Consider the following 8,983-nt stretch of genomic DNA (forward strand, 5'->3'; position numbering starts at 1 on the left):
TGCAGTTTATCATGCATTAATCATGCAATACCAAACCTTGGCAGCATTATCAAGTTGCTAGTGAAGTCATGTGAACAGTGAAGTCCTGGAAAGAATAGCTGTGCTTTGGTGAACTGGTGATGGAAATGTTGGTTTAAGTGATTTATTTAACTGTACTCAGTTAAGATGATTTATGGAAAAAGGTAGTTAGATATGATACTACAATTTATTTGTTTAGTATAAATGAAATATATGATACATTGCTACCAATTTCTTATAAAACAAGAAGATTATTTGAATCTGCTCCAGATTTTTAATCAGTTGTTTGCTGTAATAAGTTATTTTATAATTAAAAGCTAATAGATATTACAAATAACATTTATTTCCATATTTAGAGAGGAAATTGAATTTTGTAAGTGAACAAATGACATATTTCACATTGAGCAGTAGCAGGTCAGATGTTATAAGAATGATAGTGAAGAAAATTTTCATAAGTCATAAATTAGTGCAAAAATATGGTTCCACTGGGGATTGAACCCAGGACTTTTTGCGTGTAAAGCAGATGTGATAACCACTACACTATGAAACCAATATGCAATAATAAAACAAACTGTTCAATTTTTTGGTTGTCCTGACAGTCGTAGTGATTTTTTGTAAACTGTTCCGGATTATCGTTGAAACGTCAAAGTGATTGTTCTTTCATTATATATAATTTTAAAAAAAACAGAGCACCATATTTTTGGCAAATTGACCCAATACTTAATAGTGGTACACCTAGCTAAAGAAAGTTATAGCTTGGTTGACCAACCTTGCATAATTAAACATTTAATATTAATCTTTATTAAAAAGCAATGACTGCAATGATAAATAAATGTGTATATCCATTTTAAAGTAAGCATTTTGCAAAGGTTTTTAAGTGATTATTTTTAATTTGAAGAAAACAAATATACAAAATTCTTTATTTCTAACATCTTGACCAATTATTATCTACTGTAATTACTCTTATCAAGATCACAGTTTACTGGATTTTTTAATAAATATGGGTTCACTTGGGATTGAACTCAGGACTTTCTCCGTGTAAAGCAGATATGCTAACCACTATGTTATGAAACCACAACATAAACTGTTATCACACTAGAAGAGATTTATGGTCATCTTGACAATCAAATGCCCCAAAATCTGAGGTACACACTAAGTGATTTTGTTTAAAAATTCAATTATATTTCGCACAACACTGAATTTTCATATGTCCGCAATTAAGCAGCATGACTTAGTCATGAAAAAATGCAGAAAATATGGTCAGTTTATCGAGAACCTCCAAGTACCACATAGTGCACTAATATAGTAGGCTGAGATTTTTTTTTATCTTGGCTGACCGATTCAATAACCGAAGGAGTGTGTTTGTGACCATCAGTTCTCTGGTTTATCGGAAATACACCAAATGGTCATTTAAAAACACTACCCAGTAAAACAGGATGAGCAACCAATTTTTTGCAATTGACTTTAATAATTGTATAGTGGGTACATAGATAAAGACAGTTGTAACATGGTTGACCAAACTTGCATTACCCAACATTTAAAATAAAAATTTAGCAAAGAGCAATGTGTGCAATGTTGAATAAACCTGCATATTCCCATTTTAAATAAATAATTTTTGAAGCTTTTCAAGTGAATATTTATAATTTGAAAAACTATATACACAAAAATCATTATTTCTAACATTTTGACCAATTATCATCTGCAGGTGTCACACTTATCAAAATCACTTTTCAGTGATTTTTCTTGCCATGTTACCATAAAGTGCCTGTATTACAAATACTACATATAAATAAATGCCCTTTCACAACATAACTTAAGCATAATACTCGAAAAAGACTTTAGTAATAATCAATATACTATCTATCCAGAAGTCAAATCTATAAGCATTTTTGCTAAACTTGCACATAGTAATTATGGAAATATTTATTTACATTTAAAGTAAATAATCTGGAAGTGAATATTAGCTACATCAAAACATGATTGCAGTTTATCATGCATTAATCATGCAATATCAAACCTTGGCAGCATTATCAAGTTGCTAGTGAAGTCATGTGAACAGTGAAGTCCTGGAAAGAATAGCTGTGCTTTGGTGAACTGGTGATGGACATGTTGGTTTAAGTGATTTATTTAACTGTACTCAGTTAAGATGATTTATGGAAAAGGTAGTTAGATATGATACTACAATTTATTTGTTTACTATAAATGAAATATATGATACATTGCTACCAATTTCTTATAAAACAAGAAGATTATTTGAATCTGCTCCATATTTTTAATCAGTTGTTTGCTGTAATAAGTTATTTTATAATTAAAAGCTAATAGATATTAAAAATAACATTTATTTCCATATTTAGAGAAGAAATTGAATTTTGTAAGTGAACAAATGACATGTTTCACATTGAGCAGTAGCAGGTCAGATGTTATAAGAATGATAGTGAAGAAAATTTTCATAAATCATAAATTAGTGCAAAAATATGGTTCCACTGGGGATTGAACACAGGACCTTCTGCGTGTAAAGCAGATGTGATAACCACTACACTATGAAACCAATATGCAATACAATAACAAACTGTTCAATTTTTTGGTTGTCCTGACAGTCGTAGTGATTTTTGGTAAACTGTTCCGGATTATCGGTGAAACGTCAAAGTGATTGTTCTTTCATTATATATAATTTAAAAAAAACAGAGCACCATATTTTTAACAAATTGACCCAATACTTAATAGTGGTACACCTAGCTAAAGAAAGTTATAGCCTGGTTGACCAACCTTGCATAATTAAACATTTAATATTAATCTTTATTAAAAAGCAATGACTGCAATGATAAATAAATGTGTATATCCATTTTAAAGTAAGCATTTTGCAAAGGTTTTTAAGTGATTATTTTTAATTTGAAGAAAACAAATATACAAAATTCTTTATTTCTAACATCTTGACCAATTATTATCTACTGTAAGTACTCTTATCAAGATCACAGTTTACTGGATTTTTTAAATAAATATGGGTTCACTTGGGATTGAACTCAGGACCTTCTCTGTGTATAGCAGATATGCTAACCACAATGCTATGAAACCAAAACATAAACTGTTCTCACACTAGAAGATATTTATGGTCATCTTGACAATCAAATGCCCCAAAATCTGAGGTACACACTAAGTGATTTTGTTTAAAAATCCAATTATAGGTCGCACAACACTGAATTTTCATATGTCCGCAATTAAGCAGCATGACTTAGTCATGAAAAAATGCAGAAAATATGGTCAGTTTATCGAGAACCTCCAAGTACCACATAGTGCACTAATATAGTAGGCTGAGATTTTTTTTTATCTTGGCTGACCGATTCAATAACCGAAAGAGTGTGTTTGTGACCATCAGTTCTCTGGTTTATCGGAAATACACCAAATGGTCATTTAAAAACACTACCCAGTAAAACAGGATGAGCAACCAATTTTTTGCAATTGACTTTAATAATTGTATAGTGGGTACATAGATAAAGACAGTTGTAACATGGTTGACCAAACTTGCATTACCCAACATTTAAAATAAAAATTTAGCAAAGAGCAATGTGTGCAATGTTGAATAAACCTGCATATTCCCATTTTAAATAAAGAATTTTTGAAGCTTTTCAAGTGAATATTTATAATTTGAAAAACTATATACACAAAAATCATTATTTCTAACATTTTGACCAATTATCATCTGCAGGTGTCACACTTATCAAAATCACTTTTCAGTGATTTTTCTTGCCATGTTACCATAAAGTGCCTGTATTACAAATACTACATATAAATAAATGCCCTTTCACAACATAACTTAAGCATAATACTCGAAAAAGACTTTAGTAATAATCAATATACTATCTATCCAGAAGTCAAATCTATCAGCATTTTTGCTAAACTTGCACATAGTAATTATGGAAATATTTATTTACATTTAAAGTAAATAATCTGGAAGTGAATATTAGCTACATCAAAACATGATTGCAGTTTATCATGCATTAATCATGCAATACCAAACCTTGGCAGCATTATCAAGTTGCTAGTGAAGTCATGTGAACAGTGAAGTCCTGGAAAGAATAGCTGTGCTTTGGTGAACTGGTGATGGACATGTTGGTTTAAGTGATTTATTTAACTGTACTCAGTTAAGATGATTTATGGAAAAAGGTAGTTAGATATTATACTACAATTTATTTGTTTACTATAAATGAAATATATGATACATTGCTACCAATTTCTTATAAAACAAGAAGATTATTTGAATCTGCTCCAGATTTTTAATCAGTTGTTTGCTGTAATAAGTTATTTTATAATTTAAAGCTAATAGATATTAAAAATAACATTTATTTCCATATTTAGAGAAGAAATTGAATTTTGTAAGTGAACAAATGACATGTTTCACATTGAGCAGTAGCAGGTCAGATGTTATAAGAATGATAGTGAAGAAAATTTTCATAAATCATAAATTAGTGCAAAAATATGGTTCCACTGGGGATTGAACCCAGGACCTTCTGCGTGTAAAGCAGATGTGATAACCACTACACTATGAAACCAATTTGCAATACAATAACAAACTGTTCAATTTTTTGGTTGTCCTGACAGTCGTAGTGATTTTTGGTAAACTGTTCCGGATTATCGGTGAAACGTCAAAGTGATTGTTCTTTCATTATATATAATTTAAAAAAAACAGAGCACCATATTTTTGGCAAATTGACCCAATACTTAATAGTGGTACACCTAGCTAAAGAAAGTTATAGCCTGGTTGACCAACCTTGCATAATTAAACATTTAATATTAATCTTTATTAAAAAGCAATGACTGCAATGATAAATAAATGTGTATATCCATTTTAAAGTAAGCATTTTGCAAAGGTTTTTAAGTGATTATTTTTAATTTGAAGAAAACAAATATACAAAATTCTTTATTTCTAACATCTTGACCAATTATTATCTACTGTAATTACTCTTATCAAGATCACAGTTTACTGGATTTTTTAATAAATATGGGTTCACTTGGGATTGAACTCAGGACTTTCTCCGTGTAAAGCAGATATGCTAACCACTATGTTATGAAACCACAACATAAACTGTTATCACACTAGAAGAGATTTATGGTCATCTTGACAATCAAATGCCCCAAAATCTGAGGTACACACTAAGTGATTTTGTTTAAAAATTCAATTATATTTCGCACAACACTGAATTTTCATATGTCCGCAATTAAGCAGCATGACTTAGTCATGAAAAAATGCAGAAAATATGGTCAGTTTATCGAGAACCTCCAAGTACCACATAGTGCACTAATATAGTAGGCTGAGATTTTTTTTTATCTTGGCTGACCGATTCAATAACCGAAGGAGTGTGTTTGTGACCATCAGTTCTCTGGTTTATCGGAAATACACCAAATGGTCATTTAAAAACACTACCCAGTAAAACAGGATGAGCAACCAATTTTTTGCAATTGACTTTAATAATTGTATAGTGGGTACATAGATAAAGACAGTTGTAACATGGTTGACCAAACTTGCATTACCCAACATTTAAAATAAAAATTTAGCAAAGAGCAATGTGTGCAATGTTGAATAAACCTGCATATTCCCATTTTAAATAAATAATTTTTGAAGCTTTTCAAGTGAATATTTATAATTTGAAAAACTATATACACAAAAATCATTATTTCTAACATTTTGACCAATTATCATCTGCAGGTGTCACACTTATCAAAATCACTTTTCAGTGATTTTTCTTGCCATGTTACCATAAAGTGCCTGTATTACAAATACTACATATAAATAAATGCCCTTTCACAACATAACTTAAGCATAATACTCGAAAAAGACTTTAGTAATAATCAATATACTATCTATCCAGAAGTCAAATCTATAAGCATTTTTGCTAAACTTGCACATAGTAATTATGGAAATATTTATTTACATTTAAAGTAAATAATCTGGAAGTGAATATTAGCTACATCAAAACATGATTGCAGTTTATCATGCATTAATCATGCAATATCAAACCTTGGCAGCATTATCAAGTTGCTAGTGAAGTCATGTGAACAGTGAAGTCCTGGAAAGAATAGCTGTGCTTTGGTGAACTGGTGATGGACATGTTGGTTTAAGTGATTTATTTAACTGTACTCAGTTAAGATGATTTATGGAAAAGGTAGTTAGATATGATACTACAATTTATTTGTTTACTATAAATGAAATATATGATACATTGCTACCAATTTCTTATAAAACAAGAAGATTATTTGAATCTGCTCCAGATTTTTAATCAGTTGTTTGCTGTAATAAGTTATTTTATAATTAAAAGCTAATAGATATTAAAAATAACATTTATTTCCATATTTAGAGAAGAAATTTAATTTTGTAAGTGAACAAATGACATGTTTCACATTGAGCAGTAGCAGGTCAGATGTTATAAGAATGATAGTGAAGAAAATTTTCATAAATCATAAATTAGTGCAAAAATATGGTTCCACTGGGGATTGAACCCAGGACCTTCTGCGTGTAAAGAAGATGTGATAACCACTACACTATGAAACCAATATGCAATACAATAACAAACTATTCAATTTTTTGGTTGTCCTGACAGTCGTAGTGATTTTTGGTAAACTGTTCCGGATTATCGGTGAAACGTCAAAGTGATTGTTCTTTCATTATATATAATTTAAAAAAAACAGAGCACCATATTTTTGGCAAATTGACCCAATACTTAATAGTGGTACACCTAGCTAAAGAAAGTTATAGCCTAGTTGACCAACCTTGCATAATTAAACATTTAATATTAATCTATATTAAAAAGCTATGACTGCAATGATAAATAAATGTGTATATCCATTTTAAAGTAAGCATTTTGCAAAGTTTTTTAGTGATTATTTTTAATTTGAAGAAAACAAATATACAAAATTCTTTATTTCTAACATCTTGACCAATTATTATCTACTGTAAGTACTCTTATCAAGATCACAGTTTACTGGATTTTTTAATAAATACGGGTTCACTTGGGATTGAACCCAGGACTTTCTCCGTATAAAGCAGATATGCTAACCACAATGCTATGAAACCACAACATAAACTGTTCTCACACTAGAAGATATTTATGGTCATCTTGACAATCAAATGCCCCAAAATCTGAGGTACACACTAAGTGATTTTGTTTAAAAATCCAATTATATGTCGCACAACACTGAATTTTCATATGTCCGCAATTAAGCAGCATGACTTAGTCATGAAAAAATGCAGAAAATATGGTCAGTTTATCGAGAACCTCCAAGTACCACATAGTGCACTAATATAGTAGGCTGAGATTTTTTTTTATCTTGGCTGACCGATTCAATAACCGAAGGTGTGTGTTTGTGACCATCAGTTCTCTGGTTTATCGGAAATACACCAAATGGTCATTTAAAAACACTACCCAGTAAAACAGGATGAGCAACCAATTTTTTGCAATTGACTTTAATAATTGTATAGTGGGTACATAGATAAAGACAGTTGTAACATGGTTGACCAAACTTGCATTACCCAACCTTTAAAATAAAAATTTAGCAAAGAGCAATGTGTGCAATGTTGAATAAACCTGCATATTCCCATTTTAAATAAAGAATTTTTGAAGCTTTTCAAGTGAATATTTATAATTTGAAAAACTATATACACAAAAATCATTATTTCTAACATTTTGACCAATTATCATCTGCAGGTGTCACACTTATCAAAATCACTTTTCAGTGATTTTTCTTGCCATGTTACCATAAAGTGCCTGTATTACAAATACTACATATAAATAAATGCCCTTTCACAACATAACTTAAGCATAATACTCGAAAAAGACTTTAGTAATAATCAATATACTATCTATCCAGAAGTCAAATCTATCAGCATTTTTGCTAAACTTGCACATAGTAATTATGGAAATATTTATTTACATTTAAAGTAAATAATCTGGAAGTGAATATTAGCTACATCAAAACATGATTGCAGTTTATCATGCATTAATCATGCAATACCAAACCTTGGCAGCATTATCAAGTTGCTAGTGAAGTCATGTGAACAGTGAAGTCCTGGAAAGAATAGCTGTGCTTTGGTGAACTGGTGATGGACATGTTGGTTTAAGTGATTTATTTAACTGTACTCAGTTAAGATGATTTATGGAAAAAGGTAGTTAGATATGATACTACAATTTATTTGTTTACTATAAATGAAATATATGATACATTGCTACCAATTTCTTATAAAACAAGAAGATTATTTGAATCTGCTCCATATTTTTAATCAGTTGTTTGCTGTAATAAGTTATTTTATAATTAAAAGCTAATAGATATTAAAAATAACATTTATTTCCATATTTAGAGAAGAAATTGAATTTTGTAAGTGAACAAATGACATGTTTCACATTGAGCAGTAGCAGGTCAGATGTTATAAGAATGATAGTGAAGAAAATTTTCATAAATCATAAATTAGTGCAAAATTATGGTTCCACTGGGGATTGAACCCAGGACCTTCTGCGTGTAAAGCAGATGTGATAACCACTACACTATGAAACCAATATGCAATACAATAACAAACTATTCAATTTTTTGGTTGTCCTGACAGTCGTAGTGATTTTTGGTAAACTGTTCCGGATTATCGGTGAAACGTCAAAGTGATTGTTCTTTCATTATATATAATTTAAAAAAAACAGAGCACCATATTTTTGGCAAATTGACCCAATACTTAATAGTGGTACACCTAGCTAAAGAAAGTTATAGCCTGGTTGACCAACCTTGCATAATTAAACATTTAATATTAATCTTTATTAAAAAGCAATGACTGCAATGATAAATAAATGTGTATATCCATTTTAAAGTAAGCATTTTGCAAAGTTTTTTAAGTGATTATTTTTAATTTGAAGAAAACAAATATACAAAATTCTTTATTTCTAACATCTTGACCAATTATTATCTACTGTAAGTACTCTTATCAAGATCA

At 30.0% G+C, this 8,983-nt stretch overlaps 5 non-coding genes across 5 annotated transcripts; all 5 read right to left on the minus strand.

Annotated features, from left to right (window-relative positions):
* Positions 1-495: 495 nt before the first annotated feature.
* TRNAV-UAC (transfer RNA valine (anticodon UAC)) lies at positions 496-568 on the minus strand. Its single transcript has one exon. It is a non-coding gene; the product is annotated as a tRNA-Val (tRNA).
* Positions 569-2,493: 1,925 nt separating this feature from the next.
* TRNAV-UAC (transfer RNA valine (anticodon UAC)) lies at positions 2,494-2,566 on the minus strand. Its single transcript has one exon. It is a non-coding gene; the product is annotated as a tRNA-Val (tRNA).
* Positions 2,567-4,492: 1,926 nt separating this feature from the next.
* TRNAV-UAC (transfer RNA valine (anticodon UAC)) lies at positions 4,493-4,565 on the minus strand. The gene has a single exon. It is a non-coding gene; the product is annotated as a tRNA-Val (tRNA).
* Positions 4,566-6,489: 1,924 nt separating this feature from the next.
* TRNAV-UAC (transfer RNA valine (anticodon UAC)) lies at positions 6,490-6,562 on the minus strand. Its single transcript has one exon. It is a non-coding gene; the product is annotated as a tRNA-Val (tRNA).
* A 1,924-nt stretch (positions 6,563-8,486) lies between these two features.
* On the minus strand, positions 8,487-8,559 carry TRNAV-UAC (transfer RNA valine (anticodon UAC)). The gene has a single exon. It is a non-coding gene; the product is annotated as a tRNA-Val (tRNA).
* Positions 8,560-8,983: the final 424 nt, after the last annotated feature.

This window comes from Pseudophryne corroboree, unplaced genomic scaffold (assembly GCF_028390025.1).
Source record: "Pseudophryne corroboree isolate aPseCor3 unplaced genomic scaffold, aPseCor3.hap2 scaffold_3155, whole genome shotgun sequence".
Lineage (NCBI taxonomy): Eukaryota > Metazoa > Chordata > Amphibia > Anura > Myobatrachidae > Pseudophryne > Pseudophryne corroboree.